Source organism: Giraffa tippelskirchi, chromosome 8, assembly GCF_054371585.1.
Source record: "Giraffa tippelskirchi isolate mGirTip1 chromosome 8, T2T-mGirTip1v1.2.pri, whole genome shotgun sequence".
In the NCBI taxonomy this organism is placed as follows: domain Eukaryota; kingdom Metazoa; phylum Chordata; class Mammalia; order Artiodactyla; family Giraffidae; genus Giraffa; species Giraffa tippelskirchi.
Window position 1 is genome coordinate 120,294,481 of NC_137282.1, and position 23,916 is coordinate 120,318,396.

The 23,916-nt window shown below is 39.7% G+C and overlaps 1 protein-coding gene and 1 pseudogene across 5 annotated transcripts in view; one reads left to right on the forward strand and one right to left on the reverse strand.

Annotated features, from left to right (window-relative positions):
* Window positions 1-23,916, forward strand: part of DST (dystonin) — a 512,241-nt gene that overhangs the window by 1,890 nt on the left and 486,435 nt on the right. The gene's annotated exons all lie outside the window — the stretch shown is intronic.
* LOC145517077 (nucleophosmin-like) lies at window positions 20,709-21,520 on the reverse strand (annotated as a pseudogene).

Below are 23,916 nucleotides of genomic sequence, written 5' to 3' on the forward strand. Positions count from 1 at the left end.
TTTCATTTCCCTTGTTAATCCGGTGTTTTGTCGCACCCTGGATGTTTGATTGGACTCTGGTTGCTTGAAAGCTTTCACTGTATTACTATAACACCCTTATAATGCTGCCCAATGAGGAATTATGCCTGGTGCCCTGGTGGGTGAGAACTCTGGGCTCAATTTAGGACTGTAAAGAGAATAAAATAACCAATCAGATGATCAGAGGTTCCAGTGCTAACTAATTGTGTGGTGCTGGGAGACTCAACTTCTCAGACCCTCCGTTCCCCTTCCTGTAAAATAGAGCTAATAGTACCTTACGGGGCTGTAAGGGGAGGCAGGGTTTACCAGTAATAGTGTTTTAAAAAAAACGAGTTATGGGAATTACCTGGTGGCTCAGTGGTTAGGACTCTGCCCTTCGGTTGCAGGGGGCCTGGGTTCGGGGAACTAGGATCTCAGAAGCTGTGCAGTGAGGCAAAAAAAAAACAAGAAAAAAAACCAGACACAAAAACCCATTTAGTTTATAGTAGCTATTCAGTAATTGATAGGTATATTATATTTTGCAAAATTGAATTAAAACTGTGTAAAAGTAAAAGATCTCTCTGCAAATCTTAAAGTCTTTATTAGATTAGTTAATTCAAAGTTATCTGAAACAACACAAGCTGTGTCTGTTATAAACCAACCCTCTTTGAATATCTGATTAATTTAATAGACTAACCCATCTAGAAGTGATAAAAAATCACCGTCAAGGTATAAACACCAAAATTTAGAATTTTGATTTTAAAAAGAGATCACCAGTCCAATACACATCAATGCTAGAACCAGAATCAAAATCCTGTTATGGGTTGTTAGATCAGTCACCAAGTGTTTCAGCGAAAAGCACAGACAGAAAAAATGAGTTAGGAGTACGTTTTGTTTAGTTATCTGTCAGTTAAGTATTTATCCTAAACTTGCCTTTGGTTAGGAAAGCTGGGAGTGACTGTTTAACACCGTAGTTCATTTCACAAGATCCCCTGTACAGATTGACATCCTTCAATCTGCTTCATATTTGCCTTATCTGCTGGGCTGTGAGGATCTTGACAGCTTGGACCAAGTCTCTCATTTACGGCTATATCCCCACTGCCTGTTGTATGATGAATATTTAGCAAATGAGTGAAAAATTCCTCAGTGAGTGCCTGTTCCCATAACTGGGCAGAAGAGAAAAATTTTTTGCACTTTCTCAGGACAGTGCTCAGAATTCAGCATTTGCTAAATCCCAACTCTTACTTTATCTTTCCGGATGTTAAAATATTGCTCTAGAGTTTGTACTGAAAATGTAAATCACCAATTACAGGAAAATGGATTTGGTTAGAATGTTTTTCTCAGAAAGTTTAGTGTAGTGTTAGCGTCATTTGCTGATAGCCCACCTGTGTTCTTTTTTGTACCAAGGTCCTGTGTTAAACTACTCAAAGAAAGTCATGTGATAAGTGAACATCCTTAGACTGTTGCAGGAGAATGTCTATTTCATCATTGTTTCATGTCCACTACAAACAAAACATTTTCCCCTAAGGAAAACAGAGGGGTGCATTTTTTTCCCCTTGTCCCTTTCAAAACGCCATTTCCTGCAGGATTTTCTCCATGGGGAATACCTCTGAAGTTTTTGGGTTCTAGCAAATTAGGAAATTAGAACTTGTGTTGCATTTTAGCAGTAGCTGATGCAAAATAAGTATGAAAAAAACCGATTTTGTTTTCTTACATAGTTATAGTATAGTTAGTTATATATATATACTATATACTATAGTATAGTATAGTATAGTTAGTTTCTTACATAGTTATAGTCCTGTCGAGTATTCTATTACTTATCCCCGTCTCAGTCGGTAGGTAAGTCACCCTCAGCGCTTCTATAGTGGTCAAATGAGGGAAGAGGGTTTAAGATCTGCTGGTGTATTTTGAAATGTGAAAGAGCTTTGGGGATGCCGATGAACACACGAGAAGTTCAGTTAGCACTTGGCTGCTTTACTTGGTGGAGGATATCGCTTCTGGTTTCCGTAAGTCCAGAAAGGAGTCCAATTGGACAGGAAATTTCAGGATATTTCTTCCCAGGTAGGCAGAGAAATACTTCTCTTGGGGGGAGACTTTGTCATCAGGACCCAGTGTGCTTTGGGGAAGTTTTGCAGCAGGAAGAAAAAAAATCCACGTCTCTCATCTGAGTGGCTGCAGCTTTTTAGTTCTCACTAAGTGGATAATCAGGCTTCCCTGGTGGCTCAGATGGTGAAAGCGTCTGCCTACAATGTGGGAGACCCAGGTTCGATTCCTGGGTCAGGAAGATCCCCTGGAGAAGGAAATGGCAACCCACTCCAGTACTTTTGCCTGGAAGATTCCATGGATGGAGGAGCCTGGTGGGCTACAGTCCGTGGGGTTGCAAAGAGTCGGACATGACTGAGCAGCTTCACTTTCACTTTCACACGTGAATAATCAACATCTCATCTTAGTCTCTCCCTCATAAAGCTAGAAGTAAGTGATACAGATATTTATGAGATATTTGACAACTACCAACAATCCTTTTTTATTTTCACACGCTTGCAAACTCATCTTTACTGGCTTAGGAGTACCCTAAATTTTAATGATAGCATATGAGAATGTGAAATTATTAACCACCCAACAAGTGTTCAACCCCAATTCTCTAACAGATAAAAAGGGGCTCAGTTAGACAACTAGAAATATGCACTTTGTATGTGAATATAAAGAACTTGTGCTGTGTGATACATGTATATATATTGTGTATATGTATATATATATATTATATATATATAATATATATATTAGTGAGGAGAAGTGATTTCGTATTGATGTGAGACAGTCTGGAAACCAAGTGCTCATTCTGGGTCTGTAAGAAGGATACTTTTCCTGAGGACTTATAAGATTTGATGCTGTGACTTGACACAATGCCTGTTACCCTAGACGCCTGTGATGAGGACCAGACAATGACAATCTTGATTTTAAGGAAAACTCAGAAAGTGATATGGGTAATTGAGGTACCATTAGATTACAAGAAAGAGCCTTGGGAGCTCTTCAGGAGAGTGGAGACCATTATATATAATGCCCTTGAGAATACCCAGTGTGGACAGTGGTACATGATCCCTATTCATCAGCTCAGTGGAATAAGGGCAGCCTTGTTTGATATCAAGAAAAGCAAGAGTGTGCTTTGTGTCCACCAGGATTGAGTAAATAACTTCACTTCCTGTTTCAGGGAAAAGGAACCACTGTGTGATTTTTAACTGTGTCATTCACATTCCAGAGAATCATGTGCCCAGAATTCTCAGTGAAAGAGAGAAGCTCAGTGGAGTGAATTTTTACTGGCTATTCCTGATGAAGCTGTCAAGGCAAATCCTTTAGATTTTCCCAGGGATTCTCCACATTACCCTCTCCTAGATGGAAAGGTGGTCCACACAGACTCTCTTGGCTTCATCATGTTCCCAGAGCATCTCTGCACCAAACCATGGAAGCATGTTCAGTGGAGTAACCGTGGTTCAGAGCTTCTCCTGGAATCTGCATCTTCCATTAAGAATTACCAATCTGGGGACTTCCCCTGGTGGTCCAGTGGCTAAGATTCTGAGCTTCCAGTGCATAGGAGCAGGGTTCAATTCCTCACCAGGGGCCTAGATCAGATGTGCTGCAACTAAAGATCCTGTGTGCTGCAGCTGAGACCCAAAGAAAAAAAAGTGTTACCCATTTAGTGGATTAGAGAAAATGATCATTTATTATTTAGTTAGTTTATTATTTAGTTTTCTTTTGCAATTAGTTTATCTTTATAAACAAATTCTTTGCCTGGAGTTAAATTCTAGGTCTAAGTCAGTTTATGCTAATTAAATCAATCTTAAGTTGAACTGGACACATGATATTGGGTTCATTTTGCTTCACTTAATTATTTTAAAAACAGACGTTTATTTTTTCATCACCTACAAAGTATAATATTAGATGGTAGGAATAACAAAGGGCCTGAGGTATAGCCCTTGCCCTTAACGATAACTTTCCAGATTACTCCGTTAGTGCTGAAATTTTGCATTTACTGGTTGGGTTCCCATAACTGAACTGCTGTGCGATTTCCAGCTATGAATCACAACTGTGATGGAAGCATCAGAGGCCAAGCTGTGCAAGTACAGCGAGTACATTCATGAAAAAGACAAATTCACCCCATCAACCGGGTCACCACTAGCATAGAATTCACCCTTACTTCAGCTCTGTGGTAACAGAGGATGCTGAGAGCTAAAGAAGAAAGAAAGAAAGAAACCTGTTTTTTCTTGCATCCAAACCTATTAAATCCAATCTAGAAGAAAGCTTTTTCGGAGAAGTCTGAAATCTCTGTCTAAACTTAAGGGTTAAGAACTCAATTTTTGAGACTACAGTTATAGCATAGAACCAGGCAAATAACAAGCAGTGGTTTAATGAGACTACAGGGATAAGAGTTTAGAGTCTTGGGTTTGGGTTCCAGCTCTGCCACTAACTAACTGTGCCATCTTGGTCTAGTCTCTCGGGGTCTCTGAGACAGACTTGAGGTTCTCACCAGTAACATGAAGATGATCTCTGAGTAAACAAGCCCTGTTTTTATTATGTGCAAAAAAAAGCATCCTGCTAAAAAAGGCATCATGTAAAGCACAATTCTTTCTAAGAATTTAAGGTAGGTAAAGGTAAAATAATTAGCATAAACATGAAGTAACAGATTATTATAAAAGGGATGGTTGGAATAATTCTGAGGATGTGATGGCTTCTGGCTGGGGTGATCAGAGAAGCCTTCCAGGAGGAGGTGATGTTTCTGTTGCAGCCTGCAGGCTCAGTAGTATCCAGCTAGACAGAGAGGGACTCAGAGAAAACCCCTAAGACAGCAGAACCACTTAAGAATAGGCAACAATTTAGGAAACACACTTGTCTTTAGATAGCTCAGAACATGTCCATATGATTAGAAGGTAGGGGTCTTGAGATCATATCACAGAATGTAGAACTGGAAACATACGTAGGTGCCAGCTATAATAAAAAATAATTTTTCAGTACCACTCGATAGCTGACAGAGGCTTTCACAGAACATTATTTGAGCATCTTAGGAGGACACCTGCTCTGAACTCTCAAGAGAAGCAAAGAGTGTTGATTTCCTTTCTAGCAACTATGGCAAAACAGCCCATTTACTCTTTTTTCTCTGTCACAGAGTGTGGAGAGTTGTAGCCTCGGTTCTAAGGCCTGTGATCATGACTGGCTGGGGATCTTCCTGGTCACCTGAAAGCTGTGTTCTTGTAGGACATTGCGTGTTTCAAGCCTAGTTGTCAAGCATCACCGGGTTATACTTGACCACGGACACCGTATGTGTCCAGGGATTTGCAGGCAACTTATTATGTACAAGGCCATGTGATATATTACAGTTTTAAAAAATATTTGAAAATGTTTCTGCTTTTAAACTTCTTCCTTGAGGAAAATCCCCCTCCCATAATAATCTGAATGTCTGTTTCCTCCTCAAATCCTCAAGCCTAGCCCTCCACCCTCAGCCAGTGACTTCTATCTCCTAACTCACTGAAGACATCAGTGCCACCAAGTAATAGCACCTTAAACTTCTTGCCCCTGCATATTAAGTGGTATCTTAATCTTCCCTCCCACCCAGTTTTCCGCCTCCTTGTGGGTGTTTTATGCTTACGCCGTGAATTCCTTGTCTTCCTGTCTCTTGGGGGAGTTGACTCCGCTGTTTGTCTTCTATTGCTCCCTCTCTGCTGGCGCCTGCTCCTGACATATAAACATCATAGGTGCGTCCTTTCGAAAACAAGGCTCCCTGTACCACTAGCTCTTGTCTTGGCAAGAAAAGTTCCCTGAAAAGGGTTCTTTATCTGCCACCTCTCATTCCTTCAGTTCAGTCGCTCAGTCGTGTCCGACTCTTTGCGACCCCATGGACTGCAGCACGCCAGGCCTCCCTGTCCATCACCAACTCCCGGAGCTTACTCAGACTCATGTCCATCAAATCAGTGATGCCATCCAACCATCTCATCCTCTGTCACCCCCTTCTCCTCCTGCCTTCAATCTTTTCCAGCATCAGGGTCTTTTCCAGTGAGTCAGTTGTTTGCATCAGGTGGCCAACGTATTGGGAGTTTCAGCTTCAGCATCAGTCCTTCCAGTGAATATTCAGGACTAATTTCCTTTAGGATGGACTGGTTTGATCTCCTTGCAGTCCAAGGGACTCTCAAGAGTCTTCTCCAACACCACAGTTCAAAAGCATCAATTCTTCGGTGCTCAGCTTTCTTTATAGTCCAACTCTCACATCCATACACGACTACTGGAAAAACCATAGCCTTGACTAGATGGACCTTTGTTGGCAAAGCAATGTTTCTGTTTTTTAATACGTTGTCTAGGTTGGTCATAGCTTTTCTTCCAAGGAACAAGCGTCTTTTAATTTCATGGCTGCAGTCACCATCTGCAGTGATTTTGGAGCCGAAAAAAATAAAGTCTGACACTGTTTCCATGCTCTTATTTATTTCTTGACTTAGTAAAATCTACTTCTGCTGCTGCAACTTGAAACCACTCTCCCTTTGCTCAGCCATGAGTTCCATATTGTTACATTCCATATTTCTGTATTAGGTTTAATTGACCTATCTTGCATTGGACTTTGTTGACAACTGACCCCTTCTTTTTAAAAAGTACTTGTTTGTTATTTATTTATTTGGTTTCGCTGGGTCTTAGTTGCAGCATGTGGGATCCAGCTCCCCGACCAAGGATTGACCCCAGGCCTCCCGCATTGGAAGCTTGAAGCCCCAGCCACTGGGCCACCGTGGAAGCCCCAACATCAATCCCTTCTTGAAACTCTTCCCCCTTTTCTTTTTCTGTCCACGGCACCCTCTGTTCCTGCGCTAGACCCTCTTTTTACTTAGATGTTGATATTCCCAACTTACTCCCTTTCTCCTGATTTTTAAAATAACTTTGTTGAGATAAAATTCACATACTATCTAGTTCAGCCATTCAGTGATTTTTAGTGTGTTTAGAATGTTGTGCAACCATCACACAATTTAATTGAAAACATTTTCATTATCCCCCCAGAGAAAGCCCATACCAGTTAGCAGTCACTCCCCATTCACCTCCCACCTCCACACCGAAACCCTAGGCAACCACTTACCTAGTTTTTTCTAAATAGATTTGCTGGACCTCATTTTTACTCATCCTGTTCACACTGGACTTGTACCCACATATCTCCTGCTTTGGTTCCTCTTCACCGAATGAAAGTGAAAGTTGCTCAGTCATGTCAGATTCTTTGCGAGTATACAGTCCATGGAATTCTCCAGGCCAGAATACTGGAGTGGGTAGCCTTTCCCTTCTCCGGGGGATCTTCCCAACCTGGGGGTTGAACCCAGGTCTCCTGCATTGCGGGCGGATTCTTTACCAGTTGAGCTATAAGGGAAGCCCAGGAATACTGGAGTGGGTAGCCTGTCCCTTCTCCAGCGGGTCTTCCTGACCCAGAAATTGAACCGGGGTCTCCTGCATTGCAGGCGGATTCTTTACCAACTGAGCTATGAGGGAAGCCCCTTCTTCACAGAATGGTTACTCTGAAAGCTCTATGTCAGATTCAGGCTTCACTCTTAACCTCCAGATACAGAGTTGATCCTCTTCCCTCGTTGTCACATAGGTGCCCTGCAGGAGTCTCAGACTGAGCATCTGCCCCGTTGTGGAGAGTGGCACACCCTCAGCCCTGCTGCTGCAGTTGCCCACACTAGAAATCTATAAGCTGTGACAGACCCCCTCACCCATCCTATCCCGCCCTGCCTTTCTTACCGTCCTCCTGACGGTTACCTTGCTTCAGACCCTATAACAAGCCTCCAGGCAAGTCTCCCTAACTCCCCACTCCCAATCCATATATGCTAATTTAGTAAAGATCTTTCTAAAATACAGATTAAGTCTTCAAACTCACTAGTCAGGGAGCCATTCTGACCTGGTGATCCCAGCATAAGATGGGCTATTAATAACCACGGATTTCTATGGATTTCCCTGGAGGCCCAGTGGTTAAGACTCTAGGCTTCCAGTGCAGGGGAGCTTGGGTTTGATCCCTGCTTGGGGAACTAAGACCCTGCATGCTTCGTGGTGTGGCCAAAAACAACAGCTATGAAAAAAATAAAAACAACAGGGATTTCTCTTCCCTCACAGCAAGCAGTCTAGAGATGGCGCTGGCTTTGGTGTAGCGGTCCCGCTTGTTGTCGCTGGGGTGATTGGGATGGTCCTGGCCTTTCCCTCATACTTGCAGGATGCTTGCACCCTTCTAGACATCATGCCCGAATTCAAGGAAGGAAGTGAGGGAAAAGGCAGAGACAGTCAGGGAAAGAAACTCATCACCGAATCAAAATCTTTGCCGGATGCCTTTTCAGTTAGGTTTCTTCTTACGCTTCATTGGTCAGAACTGTGCCACAAGGTCATCTCTCACTGTGCAGGAAGTTTCGAATATGAGCTTTCATTTTTCCTGGCTTCTGTGGTAGAGGTGGGCAGGAAGAAAAGGTTGGGTAAGCCATATTCCTCCCCTACTTCAAGTCTTTCAGTGGCTTTCCACTTTGTCCTGGGTAATAAAGTTCAACCTTCTTCATGTGATATCAGAGGGATGCCTATGCTGATATCCTGGTGACGGTTCTAATTCTCCAAAGAGACTGTGACTTTTTTGGATTATTGTTTTCGATCCTGTTATTTCCAATAGAGAAAGCCCTTCTTTGCCTTCCCTTTCTTTTTTTGCACACCCACTCCTAACTAAAGCAGAAATACCCAGGCACCGAAAGACTAAAACTCTTTGCTCTTCCTTTAAAACCCAGTTCATAAGTTGTCTTCAGGAACCTTTGTTAACTCCCTTGTAATAATAAAAATGATAATAATAATAGTTGAGTTTTTAAAATTTGTGTCTCTTAAAAGATTGTAAGTATCTTGAAGATAGACTAAATCCCTGGTTTTTAGCTCTGTAAATGTTTGGTGAAGAAATGAATGTATTTGATGTTTTGTAAAGTCAGTTTAATTTTCAGTTCTCATGGATGCTAACTTTCAAAATATTCCCATATCCTGGTTTTATTTAAAGGGAAACAGACAGATGCTTTTCATTTTCTATTTCAGGCATACTCATAACCCCTGATGTTTACCTAAGTTGCGCCTTAGTTAGCATCCTATGTTTACTTTGAAAATATACAGATTCAGACACTTTTTTTTTTAATATAAGGATAATTACTTTACAGAATTTTGTTGTTTTCTGTCAAACCTCAACATGAATCAGCCATAGGTATACATATATCCCCTCCCTTTTGAAACTCTCTTCCATCTTACCAGTCTGGGTTGATACAGAGCCCCTGTTTGAGTTTCCTGACACATACAGAAAATTCTCGTTGGTTATGTGTTTTACATATGATAATGTAAGTTTCCATGCTGCTCTCTCCATACAGCTCACCCTCTCCTCCCCTCTCCCCATGTCCATGAATCTATTCTCTATGTGTTTCTCCATTGCTGCCCTGCAAATAAATTCTTCGGTACCATTTTTCTAGATGCTGTATATATGCGTTAGTATGCAATATTTATTTTCTCTTTCTGACTTACTTCACTGAGTATAATAGGCTCTAGGTTCATCCACTTCATTACAACTGACTCAAATTCTTTCCTTTTTATGGTTGAGTAATATTCCATTGTGTATATGTACCACAACTTCTTTATCCATTCATCTGTTGATGGACATCTAGGTTGCTTCCATGTTATAGCTATTGTAAATAGTGCTGCAGTGAACAATGGGATACATGTGTCTTTTTCAATTTTGCTTTCCTCAGGGTGTATGCCTAAGAGTGGGATTGCTGAGTCATATGTTGGTTTTATTCCTAGTATTTTAAGGAGTCTCCATACCATCTTCCATAGTGGCTGTATCAATTTCAGTTCAGTTCAGTTAAGTTCAGTAGCTCAGTTGTGTCCGAATCTTTGCGACCCCATGAATCGCAGCACACCAGGCCACGCTGTCCATCACCAACTCCCGGAGTTTACCAAAACCCATGTCCATCGAGTTGGTGATGCCATCCAGCCATCTCATCCTCTATCGTTCCCTTCTCCTCCTGCCCCTAATCCTTCCCTGCATCAGGGTCTTTTCTAATGAGTCAACACTTCGCATGAGGTGGCCAAAGTATTGGAGTTTCAGCTTCAAAATCAATCCTTCCAATGAACACCCAGGACTGATCTCTTTTAGGATGGACTGGTTGGATCTGCTTAAAGTCCAAGGGACTCTCAAGAGTCTTCTCCAACACCACAGTTCAGAAGCATCAATTCTGCGGCACTCAGCTTTCTTCACCGTCCAACTCTCACATCCATACATGACCACTGCAAAAACCATAGCTTTGACTAGACGGACGTTTGTTGGCAAAGTAATGTCTCTGCTTTTAAATATGCTATCTAGGTGGGTCATAACCTTCCTTCCAAGGAGTAAGCGTCTTTTAATTTCATGGCTGCAATCACCATCAGCAGTGATTTTGGAGCCCAAAAAAATAAAGTCTGACACTGTTTCCACTGTTTCCCCGTCTATTTCCTATGAAGTGATGGGATAACATGGATACCATGATCTTAGTTTTCTGAACATTGAGCTTTAAGCCAACTTTTTCACTCTCCTCTTTCACTTTCATCAAGAGGCTCTTTAGTTCTTCGTCGCTTTCTGCCATAAAGGGTGGTGTCATCTGCGTATCTGAGGTTATTGATATTTCTCCAGGCAATCTTGATTCCAGCCTGTGCTTCTTCCAGCCCAGTGTTTCTCATGATGTACTGTGCATAGAAGCTAAAAAAGCAGGGTGACAATATATAGCCTTGACGTACTCCTTTTCCTATTTGGAACCAGTCTGTTGTTTCATGTCCAGTTCTAACTGTTGCTTCCTGACCTGCATACAGGTTTCTCAAGAGACAGGTCAGATGGTCTGGTATTCCCATCTCTTACAGAATTTTCCACAGTTTATTGTGATCCACACAGTCAAAGGCTTTGGAATAGTCAATAAAGCAGAGGTAGATGTTTTTCTGGAACTCTCTTGCTTTTTCGATGATCCGGTGGATGTTGGCAATTTGATCTCTGGTTCCTCTGCCTTTTCTAAAACCAGCTTGAACATCTGGAAGTTCATGGTGCACGTATTGCTAAAGCCTGGCTTGGAGAATTTTGAGCATTACTTTACTAGCATGTGAGATGAGTGCAATTGTGCGGTAGTTTGAGCGTTCTTTGGCATTGCCTTTCTTTCGGATTGGAATGAAAACTGACCTTTTCCAGTCCTGTGTCCACTGCTGAGTTTTCCAGATTTGCTGGCATATTGAGTGCAGCACTTTCACAACATCATCTTTCAGGATTTGAAATAGCTCAACTGGAATTCCATCACCTCCACTAGCTTTGTTCGTAGTGATGCTTTCTAAGGCCCACTTGACTTCACATTCCAGGATGTCTGGTTCTAGGTGAGTAATGACACCATTGTGATTATCTGGGTCTTGAAGATCTTTTTTGTACAATTCTTCTGTGTATTCTTGCCACCTATTCTTAATATCTTCTGCTTCTGTTAGGTCCATACCATTTCTGTCCTTTATTGAGCCTATCTTTTCATGAAATGTTCCCTTGGTATCTCTAATTTTCTTGAGGAGATCTCTAGTCTTTCCCATTCTGTTGTTTTCCTCTATTTCTTTGCATTGATCGCTGAGGAAGGCTTTCTTATCTCTCCTTGCTTCTCTTTGGAACTCTGCATTCAGATGGGAATATCTTTCCCTTTCTCCTTTGCTTTTCGCTTCTCTTCTTTTCACAGCTATTTGTAAGGCCTCCTCAGACAGCCATTTTGCTTTTTTGCATTTCTTTTCCATGGGGATGGTCTTGATCCCTGTCTCCTGTACAACTGCATGAACCTCTGTCCATAGTTCATCAGGCACTCTGTCTGTCAGATCTAGTCCCTTAAATCTATTTCTCACTTACACTGTATAATCATAAGGAATTTGATTTAGGTCATACCTGAATGGTCTAGTGGTTTTCCCTACTTTCTTCAATTTAAGTCTGAATTTGGCAATAAGGAGTTCATGATCCGAGCCACAGTCCGCTCCCGGTCTTGTTTTTGCTGACTGTATAGAGCTTCTCCATCTTTGGCTGCAAAGAATATAAATTTACATTCCCACAAACAATGCAAGAGCATTCCCTTTTCTCCACACCCTCTCCAGCATTTATTGTTTGTAGACTTTTTGATGATGGCCTTTCTGACTGGTGTGAGGTGATAACTCATTGTAGTTTTGATATGCATTTCTGTAATAATGAGGGATGTTGAGCATCTTTTCATGTGTTTGTTAGCCATCTGTATGTCTTCTTTGGAGAAATGTATGTTTAGGTCTTTTCCCACTTTTTGATTGGGTTGTTTGTTTTTCTGGTATTGAGTTGTATAAGCTGCTTGTATATTTTGGAAATGAATCCTTTGTCAGTTGTTTCATTTGCTATTATTTTCTCCCATTCTGAGGGTTGTCTTTTCACCTTGCTTAGAGTTTCCTTTGCTGTGCAAAAGCTTTTACATTTAATCAGGTCCCACTTGTTTACTTTTGTTTTTATTTCTGTTACTCTAGGAGGTGGGTCATAGAGGATCTTACTTTGATTTATATCATCGAGTGTTCTGCCTATGTTTTCCTCTAAGAGTTTTATAGTTTCTGGTCTTACATTTAGGTCTTTAATCCATTTTGAGTTTATCATTGTGTATGGTGTTAGGAAGTGACCTAATTTCATTCTTTTGCATGTAGCTGTCCAGTTTTCCCAGCACCATTTATTGAAGAGGCTGTCTTTGCCCCATTGTATATTCTTGCCTCCTTTGTCAAAAATAAGGTACCCATAGGTGCATGGGTTTATTTCTGGGCTTTCTATCTTGTTTCATTGGTCTGTATTTCTGTTTTTGTGCTGATACCATACTGTCATGATGACTGTAGTTTTATAGTGTAATTTGAAGTCAGGAAGGTTGATTCCTCCAGCTCCATTCTTCTTTCTCAAGACTGCTTTAACTATTCAGGGTCTCTTGTGTTTCCATATGAATTGTGAAATTTTTTGTTCTAGTTCTGTGAAAACTGCCATTGGTAATTTGATAGGGATTGCATTGAATCTGTAGATTGTGTTTGGTAGTATAGTCTTTTTCACAATATTGATTACTCCTACCCAGGAACATGGAATATTTCTCCATCTGCTTATGTCATCTTTGATTTCTTTCATCAGTGTCTTATAATTTTCTTTATATAGTTCTTTTGCCTCCTTAGGTAAGTTTATTCCTGGATATTTTATTCTTTTTGTTGCAGTGGTGAATGGGATTGATTCCTTAATTTCTCTTTCTGATATTTCATTGTTAGTATAGAGAAATACAAGTGATTTCTGTGTATTGATTTTGTATCCTGCAACTTTCCTAAATTCACTGATTAGCTCTAGTAATTTTCTGATAGTATCTTTATGGTTTTCTATATACAGTATCATATCATCTGCAAACAGTGAGATTTTTACTTCTTCTTTTGCAATCTGTATTCCTTTTATTTCTTTTTGTTCTCTATTTCTGTAGCTAGGACTTCCAGAACTATGTTGAAAAATAGTGGTGAAAGTGGACACCCTTGTCTTGTTCCTGATCTTATGGATAATGCTTTCAGTTTTTCACCATTGAGAATAATGTTTGGTGTAGGCTTATCATATATGGCCTTTACATTGTTGAGGTAGATTCCTTCTATGCCCATTTTTTGAAGAGTTTTCATTATAAATGGGTGTTGAATTTTATGAAAGGCTTTTTTTGCATGTATTGAGATTATCATGTTGAAACTCCAATACTTTGGCCACCTGATGCGAAGAGCTGACTCATTGGAAAAGACCCTGATGCTGGGAAAGATTGAGGGCAGGAGGAGAAGGGGACGACAGAGGATGAGATGGGTGGATGGCATCTCCGACTCAATGGACATGAGTTTGAGTAAACTCTGGGAGTTGGTGATGGACAGGGAGGCCTGGCATGCTGTGGTTCACGAGGTTGCAAAGAGTCGGACACAACTGCACGACTGAACTGAACTTACCTTTCAGTTGGTTAATATGGTATATCACATTGATTGATTTGCATATATTGAAGAATCCTTGCATCCCTGGAATAACTTGATCATGGTGTATGAGCTTTTTAATGTGTTGTTGGATTCTGTTTGCTAAAATTATATTGAGCATTTTTCCATCTATGTTCATCAGTGATATTGGCGTGTAGTTTTCTTTTTTTTTGTTGTCTTTGTCTGCTTTTGGTATCTGGGTGATGGTGGCCTCATAGAATGAGTTTGAAAGTGTTCCTTCCTCTACAATTTTTTGAAAGAGTTTTAGAAGGATAGGCATTAGCTCTTCTGTAAATGTTTGACAGAATTCTCCTGTGAACCCATCTGGACTTTTGTTTTTTGGGAGATTTTTGATCAGAGCTTCAATTTCAGTGCTTGTAATTGGGTTGTTCATAATTTCTGGTTCAGTCTTGGAAGATTGAACTTTTCTAAGAATCTGTCTGTTTCTTCCAGATTATCCATTTTATTGCCATAGAGTTGTTCATAATAGTCTCTTATAATCCTTTGTATTTCTTCATTGTCTGTTGTAACCTCTCCTTTTTCATTTATAATTTTGGTGATTTGATTCTTCTCTCTCTTTTTTCTTGATGAGTCTGGGTAAAGGTTTGTTAATGTTGTTTATCTTCTCAAAGAACCAGCTTTTAGTTTTATTAATCTTTACTATTGTTTCTTTCATTTCTTTTTCAGTTATTTCTGCTCTGATCTTTATGATTTCTTTCCTTCTGCTAATTTTGTTTTTTTTTTCTCTTCTTCTCCAGTCATTTTAGGTGTAAAGTTAGGTTGTCTATTTGATGTTTTTCTTGTTTCTTGAAGTAGGATTGTATTGCTATAAACATCCTTCTTAGAACTGCTTTTGCTGCATCCTTTAGGTTTTGAGTTGTGTTTTCATTGTCATTTGTTTCTAAAAGTTTTTGATTTCCCTTTTGATTTCTTCAGTAACCTGTTGGTTATTTAGAAACGTATTGTTTAATCCCCATTTGTTTGTGTTTTTTACAGTTTTTTTCTTGTAATTGATATCTAGTCTCATAGCGGTGTGGTTGGAAAAGATGCTTGATACAATTTCAGTTTTCTTAAATTTACTGAGATTTGGTTTGTGACCTAAGATGTTGTCTATCCTGGAGAATGTTTCATGCACATTTGAGAAGAAGGTGTATTTTTCTGCATTTGGATGGAATGTCCTGAAGATATCAATGATATCCATATCATCTACAGGCACTTTTTAAAATGAGTTGAAAATATTTCCTGACATTTTTGTATATTATTGAAGAGATTTTTATACTTTGAGGTGAGAATTTTGAACAAAAGCTTTAATATTTAATGTGTGCTTAGTCGGGTCTGTCTCTTTGCAACCTCATAGACTGTAGCCCACCAGGCTCCTCTGTCCATGGACTTCTCTAGGCAAGAATACTGGGAGTGGGTTGCCATTTCCCATTCCAGGGGATCTTCCCCACCCAGGGATCAAACCTGTGTCTCTTCCATCTCCTCAATTAGCGGGCAGATTCTTTACCACTGAGCCTACTGGGAAGCCTAATATTTAATGTTGCTTCAATTTATAATCTGAAACATCAACATAAGTGTACTTTGAATTATCTTGTAAATGTTTCCCTTATCACCAGTTCTGGTTTCCCAGTTGCAGTACCTCATCTTGTGGTTTGTTTGCAATCAAATTGGTGTCAAGTGTTGTTGCTTTAACTGTCATGATCTTAAGTGAAAACACCAGGGGAAATTTTAATGTATGCTTTATGCATTCATGCCGGGTGAAGGCCAAGTAGTGTGCTTTGGTTATCTTTGTTCAGCTAGTTTTAAGAAGTGTGGTGGTAAATTTAAATAAAAAAGATCAGAAATGCCAAATACCAAGGTAAATATAAAGTAAAATTTTATTCTTTATAATTTGTTTTTTTTTTCATTGAAGGATGATTGCTTTACAGAATTGTGTTGGATTCTTCCATACATCAGCATGAGTCAGTCCTAGGTATACATGTGTCCCCTCCCTCCTGAACCTCCCTCCCACCTCCCCCCCATCCCACCCCTCTAGGTTGTTACGGAGCACTGGTTTGAGTTCCCTGAGTCATGCAGCAAATTCCCATTGGCTGTCTGTTTTACATATGATAATGTAAGTTTTCATGTTTCTCTCATACATCCTCCCTCTCCTTCCTCCCCACTGCTGTGTCCATAAGTCTGTTCTCTAGGTCTGTGTCTCCATTGCTGCCCTGCAAATAATTTCATCAGTACCATCTTTCTAGTAAAACTGTAAAACATCTGATTGTTTAAAGCACAAATGATAACATTGTGGGATTTGTAATGTATACAAAGATTTGACAGCTATAGTGTAGAGAAGTACAGGGGTGTAAATGGGATCCTCATATGATTGCAGGATTTCTACATTTTATATGAAGTGGTGTATTAACTCTAAATATTAAATAGAATGAAAAGTTAAATATGAATATTTTAGTTCTCAGAGAAATCGGTAAAAAATAATGCACAGCCAAAAGATAAACCTAAATTTAATTTTTAAAAAATATCCAAATGATCTAGAAGGCAGGGACAAAAGAAGAAAAAACAGAGGAGACAGAATGAAAATAAGAAGATGGTAGACCTCAGTCCAGTCATATCAATTATTATATTAGATTGAAAGAGAACAGATGGAAAAATAATAAATGATATAAATAATAATCAGAAGATTGGAGTGGCTCAGACAAAATAGATATCAAGGCAAATAGTATTAACAGAGATTAAAAAGGATGTTTCTTTTTAATGATTAAAAGACTAAATGTTCAAGAAGATGTAATCATAAATGTATGCATGGAGTAAACATTGGCAAGATTAAAGGGAGAAGCAAACAATTTTGGAATCACAGTTGATGATTTTAACTACCATACCTACATGACTTATTCCCAAAGACAGACTATATTCTAGGCCATAAATCAATTCACAATACAAATTAATTTAAATTCAAAAGGATTGAAATCATATATAGTATATTCTCTGATCATAACACAATTAAACTAGGAATCAATAATGATAATATCTCTAGGAAAACCTTACATATTTGGAAGCTAAATAACATGCTTTAGAAAATTCGTTCACCAAAAAAGAAACCATAAGGAAAATTAGAAAATATTTTGAAGTGAATGATAATGAAACACAGTATCTCAAAATTGTGGGATGCAGCCAAAGCAGTGCTAAGAGGAAAACATGTAGCTTTAACTGCTTATGGTCTAAAATCTAGCAAACTGTCAACTTTAAGAAGCTAGGGAATTAATAAAAGGAAGAGTAAGTGCAAAGTAAGTAGAAGGAAGGACATAATAAAAATCAGAGTAGACACTGATGAAATAAAAGACATACAATAGAGAAAATTAACAAAAGCCAGATTGTTTTTTTAAAAGTATTTTAAAATTGAAGTATAATCTACAATTTTGTGTTAGTTTCGGGTCTATAGCAAAGTGATTCAGTTATATATACATGTATATTCTCTTTTAGATTCTTTCCTGTTATAGATTATTACAAGATATTATATATAGTTCCCTGTGCTTCACAGTAGATTCTTGTTTATCTATTTCATATATAGTCAAGTGTATATATTAAAGTTGGTTTTTTGAAAAGATCAACAGAGTTTATAAATATCAAGGTAGACTTGATATTTGGTCAAAAAATGACAAACTTGATCAAAAAATGACAAATCACTGATATAACACATGGAAGAAACATTTTAGCAATAGAAACCACAGACATTAAGAGGAAAAGAGAGTATTCTGTACAACTTTATGCCAAGAAATTTGACAGCTTAGATGAAATGGACAAATATCTTATAGTTCTCTAATTATTCATCATGTCTTAGAACTGCTCTAACTCCCATATCCTAAGTTCTGAAATCTCTCTCTTTGACCGCATCCCTGCCTGTCTCTGCATCTCATCATGAGCTGTTAATGAGTTTCTTGCTTCTCTGAGTTCAGCCTGTCACCACTTCCTGGTTTAACGTCACTTGCCTTTCTGCTTAGTATAGACTCTTAATCGGTTGCATCAGTTCAGTTCAGTTCGGTCACTCAGTTGTGTCCGACTCTGCGACCCCATGAATTGCAGCACGCCAGGCCTCCTTTTCCATCACCAACTCCCGGAGGCTACCCGAACCCATGTCCATCGAGTCGCTGATGCCATCCAACCATCTCATCCTCTGTCGTCCCCTTCTCCTCCTGCCCCCAATCCTTCCCAGCATCAGGGTCTTTTCCAATGAGTCAACTCTTCGCATGAGGTGGCCAAAGTGTTGGAGTTTCAGCTTCCACATCAGTCCTTCCAATGAACACCCAGGACTGATCTCCTTTAGGATGGACTGATTGGATCTCCTTGCAGTCCAAGGGACTCTCAAGAGTCTTCTCCAACACCACAGTTCAAAAGCATCAATTCTTCTCACATCCATACATGACCACTGGGAAAACCATAGCCTTGACTAGACGGACCTTTGTTGGCAAAGTAATGTCTCTGCTTGTCAATATGCTGTCTAGACTGGTCATAACTTTCCTTCCAAGGAGTAAGTGTCTTTTAATTTCATGGCTGCAATCACCATCTGCAGTGATTTTGGAGCCCCCAAAAATAAAGTCTGACACTGTTGCCACTGTTTCCCATCTATTTCCCATGAAGTGATGGAACCAGATGCCATGATCTTAGTTTTCTGAATGTTGAGCTTTAAGCCAACTTTTTTACTCTCCTCTTTCACTTTCATCAAGAGGCTCTTTAGTTCTTCGCTTTCTGCCATAAGGGTGGTGTCATCTGCATATCTGAGGTTACTGATATTTCTTAGAGAAGCTTTTACTGTTGTTCTCACTTTGGTTATTCAGTTCCTCTGCCACAATGACTTGACAATTACCAGATGTGAGTCAGTGTCTTTGCTTTTCTTTTCTTATGCCCAGGAGGCCTAGCCTTACTGGACAGCATCACAAAACCCAGCCATTTGGTTCATTATGTCCAGCAACCATGTTTGCTCCTTGAGTGTGTCAGTTAGCTTCTGCTTTGTAACGGTGAACAGCAACAATTCAAATGTTAACTGTTTAGTCCGCAAGTCTGAGAACCGGCAGTTTGAGCTGTGCCCAGTTGGCCAGTGGTTCTGGTCTGAGTCAGGCTTGGCTCGTCACAGCCGGCCCCAGTCACATGTTGGTTTCAGCTGATGAGCTTCTGGCTGACCCACAGCTTGCCTTTGCCTGTACATGGTTTGTCCCCTTCCATCAAGCCACCCAGGGTAGGTTCACCTGTGGTTGGTTAGATTCGAATTCTAAAAAGAAGCAGCGAGAGTGGAAGCGCATGAGGCCTTTGGGGGTCTATCTAGGCTCTCAGCCCACATGTGGCTTCTGCTCATACATTGTTTTGACCAAAGCAAGTTACAGGAAGTGGGGGAAACAGAGTCCTGGTGGAAGAAGTCGAATAATGTGGTGGCCACTTTTGTAATCTTGTGGCTAATCTTTTGATTTATGTCTAGTTTGCTACTGTCTATTCCTTAGCACTCATTTTAAAGTTTTTCTCTTGTTTTCCCTGTGTAGTCTTTTCTAACGCCTTTGTTTACATCTGTATAAAAATTACTTCTGCCTGAAAAAAATTTTAAGCCTAACAATTTCAACAACATGGGAGGCTATACGTTTCAGTTTTAGAATATTTTCCATAACCCTAGAAAGATTTCTCATGTCTATTTGCCATTGATCCCTGTTCCCACCCCTAATCTGCAAAACTACGCATCTGCTTTTAGTATCTATGGATTTGCCTTTTCTGGACATTATATATAAGTAGAATCTTAAATACATAGTCTTTTGCATCTGGCTTCTTTCATGAATATTAATGTTTTTGAGGTTCATCCATGTTGTAGCACGTATCAGTAGTTTGTTCCTTTTTATTGCTGAATTGTATCTTAGTCTATGAATATACCATGCTTCATTTATCCATTCAACAATTGATGGGCATTTTATTTTCCCCCAGTTTTTAGCTACTATACATAATACTGCTGAATATTTACTTGGAATCTTTGTGTGGCCATATACTTCCATTTATCTTGGGTAGATGCCTGGGAGTTGAATTCCTATCTTATGTGATAAGTATATGTTTAATTTTTAAAGGAAATTATTAAACTCTTTCCCAAAGTGACTGTGCAATTTAACATTCTCATCAGCAACATATGAGGGTTCCAGTTTCTCCCATCCTTGGCAAACTTGTTGTTGTCTTTTGATTACAGCTCTTCTAGGGGGTCTGAAGTGGTATCACTGTAGTTTTCATTTGCATTTCTCTAATGACTAATGATTTTTGAGCGTTTTTTTTTTGTGTGCTTGTTAGCAGTTCAGATATCTTTAGTGAAACGTTCAAATCTTTTCCTATTTTTATTTTATTTTTTGCTTTATTGAAATACTGCATTTATTTCACGCGTATATTTTTGTTTTTCCACCATTTTAGTTTGTCTCATCACCATGACTACTGTGTCCTATCACAGCATTCCATATATTCTTAAGACTGAGCAAATGGTGTAGTTCCATCTTTAAAAATAAAATGGACATTTTGGACAATGCGTTCTTGGCAGTGAACCTGGGTAGCATTTATCAGACACAGTAGGGGAAGTTCTCACCCTGCATTATAAAAAGTACAACCAGATATCAACTGGGACAGAAATGACATAAGATGGAAAGTTTTAACAAAAAATTTAAGTTATTTTCTTAAAGAGATTTCCTCAACTGCAAGAAATCTTGAGTGGTTTTCAGGTCAGTCATCTGGAGCAATTCTTCACATAATTGATGATTTTGGTTTCCACTTTGGGAGATAACCACCCTTTTCTGTACTCGCTTGCATTTTTTTTTTTTTAATGTCTGCTACAGAACAGGTCCTTTCTGTGTCTTAGGAGTTTTCCCCCCTCCCATTTTAAAAATGGGACATCTTGATCTTGGTAATGATGGTTTGAGTCTCTTCCATTCTCGTTTGATTTTTGTGCAATTTTTACTTGAGTATCTCATATAGATTTCTTAAAATTTTTTTTTTGTTGGAGTCTAGTTGATATACAATGTTGTGTTACTTTCTGCTGTAAAGCACAGTGAATCAGTTATACATCATAAAGATTTCTTTATTGGAGCTTTTAAGCTTATAAAAATCACCATCATCACCTTCATCAGCATCGAGTTTTGCTTTTTCCTGTGGACCCTTGTTAGCACTTCCAGGGGCAGATTGCTCTCCAGAGATACTTAGGAGGCCCCACCCTCATCTTCATCTTCCTCCACTGCTGCCACGGGCTGTCCCCTAAGACGCACAGACCCTGCACCGCAGTTCAGCTGTAAGACCCCAGGTGATGTCATTTCAAAGTCCCCAAGGGAAGCCGTTGACTAGAAGGATACTTCTCAGAGTCGCCAGTGTTGCTTCACTTGGGCTGCCTTTATCATCCGCTGCCTCTGCTTCAGTAATGTGCAAAACCTTCTTTTGCCCTGGCCCCTCAACTGATTGTTTTTAAAGATACCTGCTCATTTTCATCATAGTTCATACCCAGAAGGACAGTTCTACAGCCTCTGGGTGGCTTTCTGTGGACAGTGGCTCACTCATAGGTGGGAGAGAAGGTAGAGAAAGAGAAATGACTTCTGTTCCAGGGAACAGCTGTACAAGGTGGGATCCTACCAGAGCTAATCTTTGCCCATTTTAAAACTGGTTCTCTGTCTTCCTCTTGAGTTGTAAGAGTTCTTTATATATTCTGATTACAAGTCCTTTAATAGACACATGATTTGCAAATGTTTTCTTACAGTGTGTGGTTTGTCGTTTTGTTTACCTAATGGTATCTTTTTAAATGCAAAAGTTTAACATTTTTAATAAGTTATTTTATCAGTTATTTTCCTTTATTATCATGCTTTTGGTGTCATATCTCAGAACACTGCCTCACCCAAAGTCGTGAAAATTTTCTGCTTTTTTTTCCCTAGAAATTTACAGCTCTGGTTCTTACATGTAGATCATGATCCATTTTGAGTTTTTCTCTGTTTTCTGAGTTTGTGAATTATTGGTATTGATTATTTCGATATTTGATAGGATTCAAAGTGAATCCATTTGAGGCTGATGTTTTTCTTTGTGGGAATATTTTTTAAGATGTCAATCTGAAATTTAAGTATTCAGATTTTAAGCTTTTATATATGCCTGTTAAGATACTCTGTTTTTTCTTGAGTCAGTTTGATAATTTGTGTCTTTCTAAAAATTTGTTAATTTTATCTAAATTGTCTAATTTGTTGGCCTACGAGTAGTCTCTTTTACTCCTTTTGGTTGCTGTAGGGTTGTTAATACTTTCAGATTCCTTTCATCCAGCCAGAAAGTTGGGGTTTGTTCTCCTGTTCCGTTGACACTTTTGTCACTATGCTTGTGTCCAGGGCCAAGTGGCAGGAAGAGAGAGAAAGAATAAGATGGGAGTTTGTCCCACTTTCTTGGGATCAGAGAGGAAGGTTTCCTTCCTAAGCATTCTAATTCCTATTCCTCTGGGACTTCTAATGTCATCGGATTAGCAGTGACTTCTAATGTCACTGCTCATGGGATTGCTTGAAAGCTGAGGCTTAAGATACCTCAGAGAAGAAGAAGATGGGGGATGTCTGCACTCTGTCTGAGTCTTAAGGATTCCCTCCCTCACTCCTGAAGCCAGGATGAGGGGGCGTTTCCTGGAACTGTCTCTGCTTCAGACTCAGTACCAGCTCTGGGTTTCCAGCTGCCCTGCTGAGCTGCATTCAGTCTGGGGGATGCTGGATGTCAAATGCGGCAAAGCCGTCAGGGGTTTGATGGTACTTGGAATTCTGGCCTTTTTGCTTCAGGCTTCTCACTACTCTTTCCTATCCAGAATCCTCAGAGGTGGCTCAGTGCGTTCTGTCCAGATGTGTATCTGTGCGCAGTGGTGGGTATACGCTTGTTCTAATTTACTGTAACCAGAACCACAGTCTGTTTTTAATCGGTCTATCTCCCCTTCACCTTAAACCCATTGCTTTCCTCCTTTAATTTATTTGCTTTTTGGAAAATCGTATTGTATTTTACCATCTAGTAAGATGATGCTGGTAGGTGGGGGCTTCCTTGGTGGCTCAGTGGTAAAGAATCCGCCTGCCAGTGCAAGAGACACGGGTTCAATTCCTGGTCCGGGAAGATCCCCCATGCTGTGAAGCATCTGAGCCCATGGGCCACAACTATTGAGTCTGTGCTCTAGAGCCCAGAAGCCACAACTGCTGAGCCCACGTGCTGCCACTGCTGAGGGCCGAATGCCCTAGAGCCTGGGCTCTGCAACAAGAGAAGCCACCACAATGAGAAGCCTGAGCGCTGCAGCTAAAGCAAAACCCGCACAGCCACCAAAAACAAAGAGATGATGCTGGTAGAGATGTGTTTTGCTACATATAACCCATGCAGTACTGAAGATTCCACCTCTTTCATCATGATGCAGATTTTTTAGGAATCTAAATTCAATGTACTCTTTTGAAAAAAAAAATTCTTTTCGTTTAATCTCATCATTCGCCATATTTTCTGGATTTCTCTCTAATTCTTGAAAACCAAATAGGTTGAGATTAAAGAACCACATACAGATTTTGTTTACAAAGAGAATAGAACTCTCACATTAAGAAGTAATTTAGCAATAGACCGTTACTTTTAAATAACTAACTGATCGACTCTGGAGAATCATTAATGAGTCCTGATAGGTAAATTCCTGACCCCCTGACACCCTGCACAGTGGCTGTAAGGATGAGGCAGTAGGAATCTGAGTATTTCCAAGTCATCTAGACTATAGCTCTCTTGTTTTGAAAGCTGCTCTAGGGTGTCCTGAAGAAATTACAGATATATATGGGGAGATATATATGTGGGCTGCAGTCCATGGGGTCGCTAAGAGTCAGACACAACTGAGTGGCTTCACTTTCACTTTTCACCTTCATG